Source organism: Oryx dammah, unplaced genomic scaffold (assembly GCF_014754425.2).
Source record: "Oryx dammah isolate SB20612 unplaced genomic scaffold, SCBI_Odam_1.1 HiC_scaffold_25, whole genome shotgun sequence".
Lineage (NCBI taxonomy): Eukaryota > Metazoa > Chordata > Mammalia > Artiodactyla > Bovidae > Oryx > Oryx dammah.
Window position 1 is genome coordinate 21,169,780 of NW_024070209.1, and position 15,150 is coordinate 21,184,929.

At 41.1% G+C, this 15,150-nt stretch overlaps 1 long non-coding RNA gene across 1 annotated transcript; it reads right to left on the reverse strand.

The window, feature by feature from the left end:
- Positions 1-4,539: 4,539 nt before the first annotated feature.
- LOC120851696 lies at positions 4,540-10,757 on the reverse strand. The gene is made up of 3 exons (XR_005718390.1): positions 10,498-10,757; positions 9,407-9,511; positions 4,540-4,915 (listed from the first exon to the last, which is right to left on the reverse strand). It is a non-coding gene; the product is annotated as an uncharacterized LOC120851696 (long non-coding RNA).
- Positions 10,758-15,150: the final 4,393 nt, after the last annotated feature.

The following is a 15,150-nucleotide window of genomic DNA, read 5'->3' on the forward strand; positions in this document are numbered from 1 at the left end:
ATAACTTTTCTTCTAAGGAGTAAGCGTCTTTTAATTTCATGGCTGCAGTCACCATCTGCAGTGATTTTGGAGCCCCAAAAAATAAAGTCTGACACTGTTTCCACTGTTTCCCCATCTATTTCCCATGAAGTAATGGGACCAGATGCCATGATCTTCGTTTTCTGAATGTTGAGCTTTAAGCCAACCTTTTCACTCTCCTCTTTCACTTTCTTTTTTTTTTTTTTCCTCTTTCACTTTCATCAAGAGGCTTTTTAGTTTCTCCTCACTTTCTGCCATAAGGGTGGTGTCATCTGCATATCTGAGTATTGATATTTCTCCCAGCAATCTTGATTCCAGCCTGTGCTTCTTCCAGCCCAGCATTTCTTATGATGTACTCTGCATATAAGTTAAATAAGCAGGGTGACAGTATACAGCCTTGACGTACTCCTTTTCCTATTTGGAACCAGTCTGTTGCTTAACATGTATTAAATCACTTTTTGCATGGCTTCTCTGATGGTCCAGTGGATAAGAATGCACCTACCAATTCAAGGGACACAGGTTCAGTCCCTGCCCTGGGAAGACCTCATGTGCCTTGGAGCAGCTAAGCCCAAGTGCCACAACTATTGACCCTGTGCTCTGGAGTCCAAGAACTGCAGCTACTGAGCCCACGTGCACCCAAGAGCCAGTGCTCTGTAATAAGAGAAGCCACCACGATGAGAAGCCTGCCCACTGCACTAGAGAGTAGCCCAGACTCTCCACAACTAGAGAAAACCATGGCACAGCAACAAAGACCCAGAGCAGCCAATAAATAAATTATTTTTAAAAATCACTTATTGCTTTCAAAACCCCTATAGGGTAGGTATTTTTATTAGTCCAGTCTTACTGATGACTAAACCGAGGCAGCAAAAGCACTGGTATCTTATTCCAGGTCACACTGGAAAGTAGTGTAAGCAGCCCATGCATGCTCTTAACCACCACACTGTAACGCCTTTCTAAATTTGTACTAGTGAATATAATTAATTAAAGAGCTTGCTCTATGATTAACTTATTACTTAGTTTATATTTTCAGGGAGAGAACAAAAGCAATGGGATACTGTGGCAAGAGCCCAGGAATTTTGAATATCAAGACCTGAGAGTCGGTTCCAACTACAACTCAGATATTACCTTGGGTGAAACTGTTCTGAGCTTCAGTTTCTTCTTCTATAAATTAAGTCTAATAATAACTTCTCTCCCTACTTTATAGGCATGAGTATTAGATAACATAGTAGGTATGAAAGTGCTCTGAAAGGTAGACGTATAATCTTAACAATATTAAAAAATCTTAACTTTGAAAAATTTGTAAAATGAATTCACATCGCAGTTTTAAATATTCTAGACTCTTCAATTATTTCTTTTAAAGTTTATTTAGGACTGCATTTTTCAAACTGGCAATTTTCTTTTCTTCCTCATAATCATTTCTATACTGGACTTATTAAAAATTTTATACTATTATGTAAATAAAGTATCTTTTATATGCTTCTCCCAAGGGCAGGTTTTAACTTCTTGCTGTGTTTCAATTTTATCTGCAATACACAGGCAACATAATCTGTTGCTCTGGTGGCTCAAGCACTTGTGTTTTGCATATTTCATACAAGAAAACGGAGAAAAAAGAGAAGTCGGCCAGATGGGATTCTCTTTCCAGGCAGAGAACTAAAAAAATTTGCATGACCATGATCTCTTCTGTAGACAACAGATACTTGTTTTCAGGACTGGCAATTGGTTACAGGGTGACAACCCATCCCCAAATTCCTGAGGCAGCCCTGGGTTTACGATCTGAGGTTCTTAAATGTTCTCAAGGTGCAATTATTTCCAAATTTAATCAACCTCCAGAAAATAGCTAATTAAAAACAATTATATAAAACATCAGGCGTTTTCTTCAAAATTAAACACACAATTTCTTTTACTGATTATTTAGACAAGTCTTGCAAAAGCTCAGCCACCTGTTTGGAGGGGTGGGGAGGGGATGGTGAGGAGGTGTGAGAGTTCCTAAGAGGTGACTGTTCTTGGCAGCCACCTCCACCCTCGTCCTTCCTGGAATCCGTCATTGTCGGCTTCTGCTAAGATATGACTCTGTACTTGGTAGGTGAAGATAGCCAAAGAATTTTTTTTTAACCTCTTTTCGAATCCCTTTTCCATACTCTTGTTTATATTCTTTAGATGACACAATTACAGTAAAGTTCCGCAAATAGTATATGGCACAGAGAATGGGTTCAACACATGCCATCCACTCCCCTCCCTTTCCTTACCACCCCATTTCCCCGGGCTCTGCCCTACTCCTGGGGAAGTTGGGTGTGGTTCCCAGAAATTTTTGTTGGGGTTTACATTTTAGCTTGCACTAATGAGTTAACACATCCTTTAGGCCTTTATCAGTAGAAATCCAAGCAGAATTTTTTTTCTCGAAATTTAAACCCCACTAAATAGAATGCCACAGAGTAAAATTAAGTGTGCAGGGGAGTATTTTTCTAAAATCAGCAAGTTCTCAAGAATTCATGAGTATAAGAGAGATACTTGGGAAAGCAATACAGCAATCCTCCCTTAACCGAGGCGGTATCTTCTAAGACCCCCAGTGGTCTGAAATCACAGTATTACCGAACCCTACGATGGCTCAGTTGGTAAAGAATCTACAGTGTGGGAGCCGTGGGTTCCATCGTTGGGTTGGGAAGATCCCCTGGAAAAGGGTATGGCAACCCACTCCAGTATTCTTGCTTGGAAAATCCCATGGAGAGAGGTGCCTGGGGGGCTATACCCCATGGGGTTGCAAAGAATCAGACGTTGTAGACTATACATATTTACCTCTGATAAAGTTTAATTTATAAATTAGGGACAGTAAGAGATGAACAAAAATAACCAATAATAAAAGAATAATTATAATAATAAACTGAAATTATAGTTAGGTAAATGTGGTCTCTCTCTCAAAATATGTTATTGTACAAACTTAATGCCTTTTCCATCTTTACGAACCACTTACTATGCACCGTGGGCTTCCGAGGAGGTGATAGTGGTAAAGAATCTGCCTGCTAATGCGGGAGTCAGAAGAGATGCGGGTTCAGTCCCTGGGTTGGGAAGATCCCCTGGAGGAGGCCTGGCAACCCACTCCAGTATTCTTGCCTAGAGAATCCCATGGATAGAGGAGCATGGCGGGGTACAGTCCATAGGGTTACAAAGAGTCAAACATGACTAAAGCAACTTAGCAGGCACCCACCATGCACCAGGGCTTCCCTCATAGTTCGGTTGGTAAAGAATCGGCCTGCAGTGCAAGAGACCTCACTTTGATTCCTGGGTTGGGAAGAACCCCTGGAGAAGGGATAGGCTACCCACTCCAGTATTCTTGGGCTTCCCTTGTGGCTCAGCTGGTAAAGAATCCACTTGCAATGTGAGAGACCTGGGTTTGGTCCCTGGGTTGGGAAGATTCCCTGGAGAAGGAAAAGGCTACCGACTCCAGTATTCTGGCCTGGAGAATTCCATGGACTGTGTAGTCCATGGGGTCACAAAAAGTCAGACATGACTGCACAACTTTCACTTTCACCATGCACTGTGGCCATAACTTTTGCAAGTTTGAGGTGGAACAGCAAAGCTAGCATGAATTTCTGTTTTCTTTTTTCACAATTTCACAGATGGAAGATTAACTGTTACTACAGATCTTAGCGCTGAAAGGACAGGTTTTTTTTCTTTCCTGATTAAGTGGAGAACTGTCATCTTTTAACTTAAAGAAAACACTCTTCAGCTTTTCTTTAGTATATTCAAATTCTCAGCATCACTACTCTTATACTTTGAGGCTATTACTAAATAGTGAAAGTGAAAGTGAAGTCACTCGGTCGTGTCCGACTCTTTGTGACCCCACGGACTGTAGCCTACCAGGCTTCTCCATCCATGGGATTTTCCAGGCAAGAGTACTGGAGTGGGTTGCCATTTCCTTCTCCAGGGGATCTTCCCGACCCAGGGATTGAACCCAGGTCTCCCGCATTGTAGGCAGATGCTTTTACCATCTGAGCCACCAGGGAAGTCCTTATTACTAAATAAGGGTGACTTAAATTCAAGCACTGGGATACTTCACAGCCAAGCTGATGATTGAGATCACTACTAGGTGATTATCAGGCAGAGACACACTGGACAAGGGGATGAATCACGTCCTGGGTGGGACAGAGCAGGTGGGCACAGGAGTTCATCCCACCACTCAGAACAGCCGACAATTTATTTCTGGAATTTTCCATTCAGCTTTTCATACCACTATTAACTTCAGGTGACTAAAGCTTCAGAAAGCAAAACTGTGGATAATAGGGGACTACACTTTGGGGTTGAGATGAACATTCTCTGCTAGTTCAGTTTATTTCCTGATGAATGTTATTCAACAGCTAGAGCAAACAAACAAAAACAAAACATAGTGGAAAATATTTTAAGGTTTTCTTGAGAGTTGTGCATTTTTCAGGTTGATATCCCCTGAGTGCTGAGGAGATGAGTTCTGGTTATTAAAAAGAAAAACCCCTTAATTCTTGAAGCAGTATTAGTTCACCTGACCAGGGTCTGAACTCACACCTCTTGCAATAGAAGCATGGAATCTTAATCACTGGACCATCAGGGATGTCTTGAATTCTTGAAGCAGTCTTTCATTGTACCATTTTATTTTGTAATGTATCATGACTCTTATTTTTTAAATTTTATTTTCAGTTTAAAACATTTTCACTGATTTTATTTTCATTTCATCATATTGTTTCATAGAACTCAGTGCAGGAATACTAGACATAAAGTTCCATGAGTTTTGACAATTGTATGTACCTGTGTGGACGAACAATGCTGTCTGCCATTTCAGGAAACAAAGAATGTTGCTTGCCATTCAGGTAAACAACCAGTTATGCCCTGCATCAAGCCATCAACCGCTGCAGTCCCCCTAGTCAGCATCCTGAGGGGATTTCAGAATGAAGATAGACTAAGTACTGGCTCCAGACAGTTAAAATGCATATCAAAGCAATAATTACAACTCAGACTCTTGTGGCTTTCCATACATAGAAAAGCACTAAAATCATTAACCTGAGATGTCAACTCAAAAACAACTTGTGTGTGTGTGTGTGTGTGGGATTAACAGCAATCTTTTGCTGTTTGACTACACATTTGTTTCTGTTTTTTCCAGGAAAAATTCCTATATATTCCGGCTCCTCCCTTACATCTTTGAAACGATTCCTCAGAACTATGTGAGAGGCTGGTTCTCGGGCTGTAGAGTCCTCAGTAATGTCCCCAAATAAAACATAATTCTCAATTTTTCAGTTGTGCATCGTTTTCAGTTGGCATCTGGGTAACACCAATCAAGATATAGGGCATTTTCATCACTCTGGAAAGTTCCATTGTGTCCTTTTTCAATCAATCTTCACCCCAGCCTAACTTCAGGTAACCACTGTTAGGATTTCTATTACCGTAGGTTAGATGGATACACTTGCTTTGAACCAATGTAAATGGAATTGTGCATTATGTACTCTCCTTTTTGTGTCTGGATTCTTTTTCTCAACATAATGTCACGGAAATGACAAGCCTCTTGCTTGCATTGTTCATGTATCAGTAGTTTGCTCCCTTTTTTACTTTTTTTAAATTGTGGTAAAATTTACCATTTAACTATTTTTAAGCATGCAATTCAGTACATTCACGGTGTGATGTGGTCTTGCCAGGTGGCGCAGTGGTAAAGAATTCGCCAAGTGATGTAGGAGACACAAGTTTGGTCCCTGGGTCCGGAAGATTTCCTGAAGGAAGAAATAGCAACCCACTCCAGTATTCTTGCCTGGAAAAGTCCCATGGACAGAGGAGCCTGGCGGGCTACAGTCCATAGGTTCACAAAGAGTCGGACACAACTGAGCAGGCATACACACATGTGATGAAACCATCACCACTCTCTACTTTCAGAAGTTTTTCAACAACCCAAACTGAAACTCTATATCCATTAAATAATGACTCCTTATTCCCCAGCCTCTATTAGTAAACGCTATTCTACTTTCTGCATTAATTTGTCTATTTTAGGTACCTCATTTCAGAGAAGGCAATGGCACCCCACTCCAGTACTCTTGCCTGGAAAATCCCATGGGCGGAGGAGCCTGGTAGGCTGCAGTCCATGGAGCCTCTAAGAGTTGGACACAACTGAGCGACTTCACTTTCACTTTTCACTTTCATGCCTTGGAGAAGGAAATGGCAACCCACTCCAGTACTCTTGCCTGGAGAATCCCATGGATGGAGGAGCCTGGTAGGCTGCAGTCCATGGGGTCGCTAAGAGTCGGACACGACTTCATGACTTCACTTTCACTTTTCACTTTCATGCATTGGAGAAGGAAATGGCAACCCACTCCAGTGTTCTTGCCTGGAGAATCCCAGGGACGGGGGAGCCTGGTGGGCTGCTGTCTATGGGGTCGCACAGAGTTGGACATGACTGAAGTGACTTAGTAGCAGCAGCAGCAGCAGCGGCAGGTACCTCATTTAAGTGGATCCCAGTCATTATATGACTTTTTAAATACCTCAAACAATATAATTATGCCTTTAAATAAAAACCTGCATATGTACACATATGAAAAAAGTTGGAAATGGAATTTCTAACATGTCTAAAAATCTTATAAAGGAAGAGTTTCAGTAGGTTTTAAATATACTTGTTAAAAATAAGAATTTGACAATGTCCAATTAATTTCTAAGAATAGCTGTTGACTTTAGGGAAAATGGAAAACTTTCCTAACCAGATTCAACAAAACATTTACATAATTGTTAGTAGGACTAAAAAATAAGTACTATGATTTAGCAAACTTAAGTGAAGTCGTTCAGTTGTAGTCTGACTCTTTGCGACCCCATGGACTATAGCCTGCCAGGCTCCTTTGTCCAGGGGATTTTCCAGGCAAGAATACTGAAGTGGGTTGCCATTTCCTTCTCCTTAGTAAGTTTAGCCAATAATGTATTTCTACATACTGTTTTGAAGTAGTTTTTAGCTTTGATAGAATTTAAAGAACATATTAGGAAAAAATGAACACCAGAACTAGACTTTGTTTCATTGCAAAGTGTCAAATAAAAAGTCACATTTGTGGGGAGTTCCCTGATGGTCCAGTGGCTAGGACGCCATGCTTTCACTGCTGAGGGCCCAGGTTCAATCCCTGTTTGGGTAACTAAAATCCTATAAGCTGGGTGGTCAAAAAACCAAAAAAATAAAAACAAAACAACTGCACATATTCAAATATATTGCTCTTATTAATATTATTATCCCTAATAATATTTTTCATAAGAGCAAAATTTTTGTATCAATAATAGCTAAAATAAATATTTTCTGATTTACCTGATTTAGCTTGGTGTTTATAGGTGTATTGTTAAAAGTTGGTAAATATAGATATATTAGGAGTAAATGCTAAAGCTTTTTAAACTCATATATTAAAAATATTATTTAATGTGCAATTGATAAAAATTATTAATGAGATATTTTACATTCTCTTTTTTCATAGCGTCTTTAAAATCCAGAGCATATTCTACACTTAAGTACCTTTCAGTTAGAACGACATCTCAAGGGCTCACATTATGGTACTTTACTGGACAGGATAGCTCTAGAGAGCTTTAGTTATTATTTAACTTCCTAGTTCTCAATATCATTTCTAACTTTGCCTGTTTCATTCTGGACTAGATTGTTGAAAACAGGCAAATGTAAGATATTTTCCCAGCAATTTTTCAAAAGAAACAACAAAAATCAGGAAGAAACAATCTGTTGAGAATAGTATATCCCTTTGTATGTATGAATTAAAAGTCTAGAGTTTTTAGACCTTCGCATTTAGAATTTCATCCTTACTTCTTCACCAAGTAGAACCTACACTAGGAAAATCTTAGTCTGGGTGCAGTAATTTCTATTTACCCATTTCCAAAGTAGGATTTTAGAGAGAACCCACTGCTGGTGGAAATGTAAACTGATGCAGCCACTATGGAAAACAGCATGGAGGCTCCTCAATAAACTAAAAAGAGTTGCTATATGATCTAACAATCCCACTCCTAGGCATATATTTGGACAAAACTATAGTTCAAAAAGCTACACGCACCCCTATGATCATAGCAGCACCGTTTACAACAGCCAAGACACGGAAACGACATAAATGTCTATCAACAGATGAATGGATAAAGAAGTTGTGGTGCATATCTATAATGGAATACTACTCAGTCATAAAAAAGAAATAATGCCATTTACAGTGACATGAATGGACCCAGAGATTATTATACTAAGCAATGTAAGTCAGAAAGAGAAAGACAAGTATCATATGATATTGCTTATATGTGGAATCTAAAATATGACACAAATCAATCTATCTATGAAACAGAACCAGGGGCTCAATCTATTGAGAATAGATTTGTGGTTGCCAAGAGTGTGGGAGGTAAAAGAGGGGGGTTGGACTGGGAATTTTGGATTAACAGATGCAAACTGGTATACATAGAATGGATAAACAACAAGGTCCTACACTATAGCTCACTGCTGCTGCTGCTAAGTCGCTTCAGTCGTGTCCAACTCTGTGCGACCCCAGAGACGGCAGCCCACCAGGCTCCCCCATCCCTGGGATTCTCCAGGCAAGAACACTGGAGTGGGTTGCCATTTCCTTCTCCAATGCATGAAAGTGAAAAGTGAAAGTGAAGTCGCTCAGTTGTGTCCGACTCAGCAACCCCATGGACTGCAGCCTACCAGGCTCCTCCATCCATGGGATTTTCCAGGCAAGAGTACTGGAGTGGGGTGCCATTGCCTTCTCCAGTATAGCTCACTATCCTGTGATAAACCATAATGGAAAAGAATATGAAAAAGAATGTATATATGTATACCTAGATATATAAAACCAAGTTGCTGCTGTACAGTAGCAATTAATAAAACATTGTAATTCAACTATACTTCAATTAAAAAATTAAAAAAAAACAGGACACATATGAATTTATCTATGAAATAGACTCACAGACACAGAAAACAGACTTGTGGTTGCCAAGGGGGAGGGGGCAGTGGATGGTTTGCAAACTGTCATATAGATAATGGATAAACAACAAAGTCCTACTGTATAGCACAGGAAACTATAATATCCTGTAATAAATCGTGATGGAAAAGGAAAAATAGTAGGATTTTAGATAAATATGCTGTTAACCAAAATTATGGTATTTTAGCCACTACTCACTGCTATTGATGTGTCTCAATTTAACCACCTGAGTGTCAGGTACTCATTTTATTTTAACAGTTTATCACCTGAACCGCATTGTGCCTGTCAAGGTTGTATATAGTATTTAAACAACACAGATGCAATCTAATGTAGCCTTATTCTCATGCTTAAGGTAAATGTAGTAGATAATGTCTAAGAAAGCCAATTATGAAGCTACTTTCTATAAACATAGCTCAGGCAAATAAAGGCCTCAGGTAAGAACTCACCTTGAAATTAGCCAGAAGAGGTACAGGCCCAAGGGGTTGATGCAAATTGGCTTGGTTGATGCAAACACAGGCTACAGGCGAATCACTCCTATTTGTTTATTAAGCCTGGAAGGACAGTAGAAGATTTTGGCTCTGGTTTTACTTTTATCTATGAGATTTACTATTGTTAAGAAAAATTTATAGAAAACTGTTCATTGTGAAGCCAGTTGTGCATTTTAGAGCTTTTAGAGAGCATCATGGTTCCCTAGACCAGTCTCCTGTATTTTGAGGAAACCGAGGCCTGAGGTGTGTGGTTTGAGCTGATTCCCAGGTATTTTCACTTCCTACCCTGTGCTCTCCCACTAAGCAACTGAAAGCCAGCAATGAGCAACATTCAAAGGAAACACACAAGTGGCAATAACACATGAAAAGCTTATAATTTTTTAAAAAGCTCACAATTAAAGGAAATACACGTAAAAAACCAGAAGATATCATTCTTCATTTAACAAATTGGCAAAGATACAAACTTATAACAAAGCTTTTGAGACTTTTGAGAAATGGAAACAATTACTCAGTTGACATGCCTGAAATTTCACAAGTAGAGATTTACTTCTTTGGCTTAAACTTTTGCCTTGTTAAATGTTGAAAAAGAAGTAAAATGTTACACTTTACTAACTACAGATACCCCAAGAAGAATGACTCCTTCAAATTCTTTCCTGGAAACAGATTAGGGTAAAGGAAAAAGTAAAGCTGCCATAGGTCTCAGTGCCTTATGAGTGCAAAGGTGATTGTGTGCAAAAGTTCTGGAGACAGAGGCAAATGGTCTTTCTCACAGTTTACTGATGGCTGCCTCCGATAACACGTTGAGTCGCTGAGGAGATAGGTTCAAGATGTTAGAGTCGTTTGAAGAAGAGCTTCCAGGGGTAAAAAAATTATTTGATCTTTTTCTTTCACTCTTTTATCGCTGGCATTTTGGTTTGGGGTTTATTTGGGAGCCTTCTTTTTTGCCTTTTTAAAATGTAATTTAAACAGAGAGGTTCTGTGTCTTAGAGACGCTCACTAGAAGCTGGAGATGAATGGTGAAGGTATCACTTCTAAAGTTGTTTACTTACCCAAACCTGCCAAAGGAAGACTGTAGTAGGCTCACAACAATGCTGCTAGATAAGTGGGTGCCTTCTGGCCACGTATCCAAATGGCAAAAATGGAAAACAAAAAAGCATCTGTCTTAGTTCCTTTAGATTTATGATCCTTGAATAAAATTTTTATACAAACCTTGCCTCATTCCAAAATGGGCCTGAGTCAGCTTGAAAACTACCAGCCACTAAGTTCAACCCAGGATTCTCAGTTGCAGGCTGTGTGTGCTTAGTTGCTCAGTCATGTCTGACTCTTTGCAAGCCCATGGACTGCAGCCCACCAGGCTCCTCTGTCCTTGGGGATTCTTCAGATTAGGGTAAAGGTAAGAATGCTAGAATGGGTTGCCAGGCCCTCCTCTTGGGGATCTTCCTGACCAAGGGATCGAACCCAGGTCTCGCACATTGCAGGCAGATTCTTTACCATCTGAGCCGCCAGGGAAGAGTTTGCCAAAGGTCTATAGGTTTTGAGGTTTTTGTTTGCTTCAGTTCTTCCATTATGTTATTTCATAGCAGATCAAGCCAACTAAGTTAATTAGGATTATGAACACTTTTATATTTGGGTGATAGTTTATTGTTTACAAAGGATTTTAAAATTCTGTTTCACTTGACTCTCTCAACAATCTTGTAAGCTAAGGAGGCAGGGTCTTATCAGTTGGCACTGAAAATGAATGTTCTAACTTCAAAGTTGTTAAGTGGCAGGTAGAACTAAGGTTTAAGCCCAGGCTGTCATCCCAAACCTCTTGTTCTCACACTGCCTCTCAATAAAGCAAAGGGGGGGAAAAAATCTTCATTCCATTTTGGGTGATGAATCCCTGCCAACTTTGTTGCGTGAAATTAACCCCTTTTAAGTGTTGCCCAGCTCTTCCTGCCTTGGCAAGACCCTGAATATGTTTCTCTTGTCTTCTACTCTGGTACCCTTTGGCACCATGGCCCCCTTGATGAGCCCATCACTCCACAGGCATCATCTGGTATCTGCTGGGACTCTAGCAGCAGAGCAAGCAGGCTGCCCACCAAAATCTAAGGACTCTCTTTTCTGTAGAAAAGAGATGTAGCCAAGACATGCCTGCCCAGACAAAGCACATTGCCCCCAGGCTCCCTTGCTCCTGGTTGAGCTGACAAAGCTCCAGCCGATGGAACAAGAGTAAGGGTGATGTGGGAAAGTTTCATCTCCCTTACTCAAGAGGAAATTCCTGGTCTTGGACTTTCCCTCCTCATCCTTCCTTTTGGCTTACTTGGTAATTAAGTAGTGATGAGCCTGACCTTGAAAGCTACATATAAAGTATGTCAGTGCCCCCACCAACACAGGTCCCTGAGTGTTTCTGTGGAGCAGAACTGTGCGTTCACTTGGAATTCCCAGCTTGGACCGTTATGTGACAGAGTAGCCAACTTTAAGAGAAGGCAATGGCAACCCACTCCAGTGTTCTTGCCTGGAGAATCCCAGGGATGGGGGAGCCTGGTGGGCTGCTGTCTATGGGGTCGCACAGAGTCGGACACGACTGAAGCCACTTAGCAGCAGCAGCAGCAGCGGCAGCCAACTTCAAAGTAGTTTGAACCACTGGATTTTGGAGTCTCCTTATTAATAGATGTTACGTTTTTACTCCAGTGAAGGCACTTTGGCTATTATCCGTTGACTGGTCTTCCCTTAATTGCTTCATCATAGCTATATGAAAGCTCTTATTCTCTGTACATCAATACCAGGCTGTAATGTTTAATGAGACATTTCAGACAATTTGGGGACAAAGGAAGGAATCACTGTGAGACACCAGGCTAGCAGATGAGTCTTCTTCAGTGCCCACATCAGCCCCACCTTGCTTTGCTTTCTTGCTTTCCCTTCTAGGCTCCACCCTGTAATGAAAGCACTTTGAGCCTTTCTTTATCTGATGTAAGGAGGGTCGATAGTGGAATATCAATTTCCTTTATGGGAAATCTTCTCCCTGACAGAGGGCAAAACCCAGTGGCAAATAATGTGACGTCAGTGTATTTCTCAATGTCTGTGTTATTTAGTCATAAATTATATCCCTTATCCTCAAGAAGGGAATGGCTATCCACTCCAGTATTCTTGCGTGGAGAATCCTATGGACAGAGGAGCCTGGCGAACTATAGTCTATAGGGTTACCCCTTATAAGGTCCATGTCACCCTAAACTAAGTCCAATCTATTCTTTTTCAGTCTCTCTCCATTAAGAGTTCGAAACATTCTGGGGTCCGATCTCACGTCAAGTTACCTTGTTACACTTTGTTGTGACATTTTGCTTTTTCTGAACTCTGAAGAAATTTATTTCCACTTTGCGAATAATAAAATATACCAGAATGACTTGGAGATAATTTGGTACAACTCTTATGTTCTGTTTGGCTCAAGTCCATCCCAAACCAAGAAATCCATTCATCACTCTAATATACTCCTTGTAAGCACCCTGCACTTAAGCTCTAAATGGATAAAAAATATTTAATAAAATTTAATACAAGTTTCGGAGAAGGCAATGGCACCCCACTCCAGTACTCTTGCCTGGAGAATACCATAGATGGAGAAGCCCGGTAGGCTGCAGTTCATGGGGTCACTAAGAGTCGGACACGACTGAGCGACTTCACTTTTTTCACTTTTTACTTTCATGCATTGGAGAAGGAAATGGCACCCCACTCCAGTGTTCTTGCCTGGAGAATCCCAGGGACGGGGGAGCCTGGTGGGCTGCCGTCTATGGGGTCGCACAGAGTTGGACACGACTGAAGCGACTCAGCAGCAGCAGTACAAGTTTAATAAAATCAAAGGGTAGTACCATCAGAAATGGGTAATGATACCACTTTCTTTTCTAGATGGAGAAACTGTCTCAGCAGACAAACCCCAGGACTGTTTCACTGCTCTTGGCTAACTAACATTGGACTCGGTGACACAATCTGCTAAAGAGAGAGAATTTGGGTGTGCTGAGGACAGGCTAGAAAGACAAGAAAGCATGCAGCCGCAAGTCAGACTCTTTTCCTGACCTCACCCCTCAGATAATTTACTCCTCTTCAGAAAGAGTGGGTGAGCTAAGGTGGAAGAAAAGGTGGAGGCTCACTCTCCACTTTCTCAAAAGATTGTAGATGCTTACTTGAGGGATCAAGAAAGGAACACAGGGAGAGGAAGAAAATGGTTTCTCAAATATTAGATATTTTCACCTTTTCCCTTCTATATGATGTTGTGGTTTCTAAGAAGAGAAATTATGATAGACTTCAGGCTCTCTGCATGAGTAGCTTCAAAGAAATCTGAGGTGGTAAAGAGAACTGGAGGGGAAGCCACAGCAGATGAGAGATTTCAACAGGCCTGTGTGGACTGTGTGTGTGCTCAGTTGTGTCTGACTCTTTGAGGCTCCATCCACGGAATTCTCCAGGCAAGAGTACTGGAGTGCCATTTCCTCTTCCAGGGGATCTTCCCAGCCCAGGGATTGAACCCCAGTCCCCTGTGTCTCCTGCACTGAAGGTGGATTCTTTACCACTGAGCCACCAGAGAAGCCCCTGGTCTATGCAAGACAGCAAATGGATGAAGAGAGGCTAAATGTAATATGGAAAGAGTTACAGCATGGAGTATGGGCAAGTGGGATACAGCTCTGGAGAAAGCAGAATATGCCTTGAAAAACCTAGGGGAGATGGCTTGGAAATGCCAGGTAGGAAGAGGAAGTAAGATAGGGAGCTGGAGAGACCAGAATCCATTCCCATCTGCACGATGGACAGACAGCCCTGCCCACCTGCCTCCCCGGCGCCACACAGCCACACCTGGCAACAAGTGTTTCTCTCTCCACCCAACCCTGACACTAAGTAGAGGGGTCCCTCTAATGGAATGGAATAATAGAACAAAGCCCCCCCACCCCACCCCCAGCGTTGGCATTAGGAGCTCCAGCCTGGTCCTCAGCTGTTCGCCTTTAAGAGAAGCCGTTGCCAACTTTGCTTGCATAGACAGATTTACGAGAAAAACTCAGAGACAGAAGAGACCACGACGGAAACAAATGAATTTAGACGAAAGAGAAAGAAAAAAAATGACAGAAAGTTTATGAGATACGGAGGATCAATCCAAGTGGCCCAACACCTGACTCAAAAGGGAAAACAGAGAAAAGAAAACAAGAAAAACAAATAATATAAGCATTTCCCAGCTCTGAAAGACATGAAGGAAGGAAGAAGGGAGGAAGGGAAGGAGGAAGGAAACTCGTACCTGGATTCCACTTCGTAAAAATTCTGAAGACTAAACAGAGAGGAGCGCTAAAAAGTTTGAAAGAACAGAGAAAACGGACTCAAGCAAAAGCAAAAACAGGTAATCTGTTAAGAAATGAAAATCAAATTTACCTGGTATTTCTTGTCAGTGCGGTTGGATGCTAGAATACTGAGAAACAAGGCCTTTAAAATTAAGAGGGAAATTTTTTTTCCCCTTGGCTGCACTGTGCAACATGTTGGATCTTAGTTCCCTGACCAGGGATTGAACCCATGTCCCCTGCATTGGGAGCATGGAGTCTTAACCGCTGGACCACCAGGAAGTTTATGGGAAGATATTTCTAACACAGAATTCTGTACACACCTAAGATGTTAATCAAATGAGAGTTAAGAATTTTTTTTTTTTTTTTGCATGCCAACATTTAGGAAAAAAGGGAATGTAGTCATACCTTTCCATT